This window comes from Salvelinus sp. IW2-2015, unplaced genomic scaffold (assembly GCF_002910315.2).
Source record: "Salvelinus sp. IW2-2015 unplaced genomic scaffold, ASM291031v2 Un_scaffold1352, whole genome shotgun sequence".
NCBI classification, from domain to species: Eukaryota; Metazoa; Chordata; class Actinopteri; order Salmoniformes; family Salmonidae; genus Salvelinus; species Salvelinus sp. IW2-2015.
In genome coordinates, this window is record NW_019942855.1 from 374,072 (window position 1) to 375,858 (window position 1,787).

Sequence of the window (1,787 nt, forward strand, 5' to 3'; positions counted from 1 at the left end):
CGACCTGCTCCACTACAGCCCTGTCGATGTTAATGGGGCATGTTCTTCCTGCCTTTTCCTGTAGCCACGATCAGCTCCTTTGTCTTGCTCACATTGAGGGAGAGGTTGTTGTCCTGGCACTACACTGACAGTTCTCTGACCACCTCCCTATAGGCAGTCTCGTTGTTGGTGATCAGGCCTACCACTTGTCAGCAAATTTAATGATGATGTTGGTGTCGTTTGGCCACGCAGTCGTGGGTAAACAGGGAGTACAGGAGAGGACTAAGTACACACCCGGAGGGGCCCCAGTGTTAAGGATCAGCGTGGCAGATGTGTTGTTGCCTACCCTTACCACCTGGGGCGGCCTGTCAGAAGTCCAGGATCCAGTTGCAGAGGGAGGTGTTTAGTCCCAGGTCCTTGCTTATGATCAGCTTTGAGTGCACTATGGTGGAATGCTGAGCTGTAGTCAATGAACAGCATTCTCACATAGGTGTTCCTTTTGTCCAGGTGGGAAAGGCAGTGTACAGATGGCTTAATCTGTGGATCTGTTGGGCGCGTATGCGAGTTGGAGTGGGTTTAGGGTGTCCGGGAGGATGCTGTTGATGTGAGCCATGACCAGCCTTTCAAAGCACTTCATGGCTGCCGACTTGAGTGCCACAGGCGGTAATCATTTAAGCAGGTTACCTTCGCTTCCTTGGGCACAGYGTCTATGGTGGTCTGCCTGAAACATGTGGACAGTCAGGGAGAGGTTGAAATGTCAGAGCATAGAAGGCATTTAGCTCYTCTGGTAGGCTCGCGTCACTGGGCAGCTTACGTCTGGGTTTCCCTTTGTAGTCCGTAATAGTTTTCAAGCCCTGCCACATTCGACGAGCGTCAGCCGGTGTAGTAGGATTCGATTTTAGTCATGTATTGACTCCTTGCTTGTTTGATGGTTCGTCTGAGGGCATAGCGGGATTTCTGATAGGCGTCCGGATTAGTGTCCCGCTCCTTGAAAGCGGCAGCTCTAGCCTTTAGCTCGATGCGCATGTTGCCTGTAATCCATGGCTTCTGGTTGGGATATGTATGAACGGTCACTGGGGACGACGTCGTCAATGCACTTATTGATGAAGCCGATGGTGGTGTAGTCCTCAATGCCTTTGGATGAATCCCGGAACATATTCCAGTCTTTGCTAGCAAAACAGTCCTGTAGCGTAGCATCCGCGTCATCTGACCACTTCTGTATTGAGTTAGTCACTGGTACTTCCTGCTTTAGTTTTTGCTTGTAAGCAGAAATCAGGAGGATAGAATTATGGTCAGATTTTCCAATGGAGGGTAGGGGAGAGCTTTGTATGCATCTCTGTGTGTGGAGTAAAGGTGGTCCAGAGTTGTTTTTCCTATGGTTGCACATGTGATGTGCTGGTAAAAATGAGGTAAAGCTGATTTAAATTTGCCTGGATTAAAGTTCCCGGCCACTAGGAGCGCCGCTTCTGGGTGAGCATTTTCTTGTTTGTTTATGGCCTTATAGATTTGGTTGAGAGCGGTCTTAGTGCCAGCTTAGTTCTGTGATGGTAAATAGACGGCTACGAATAATATAGATGAGAACTCTCTTGGTAGATAGTGTGGTCTACAGCTTATCAGAAGGTAGTCTACCTCAGGCGAGCAATACCTCAAGACTTCTTTAATATTAGATATCGTGCACCAGCTGTTATTGACAAATAGACACACACCCCCACCCCTCGTCTTACCTTAGCATCTCTGTTCTGCCGGTGCATTGAAAATCCCTCCAGCTCTATTATCCGTGTCGTTGTTCAGCCACAACTGAACATAAG

General features: G+C 48.7%; 1 pseudogene; it reads left to right on the forward strand.

Annotated features, from left to right (window-relative positions):
- Positions 1–1,787, forward strand: part of LOC112070535 (D-glucuronyl C5-epimerase B-like) — a 21,167-nt pseudogene that overhangs the window by 17,361 nt on the left and 2,019 nt on the right.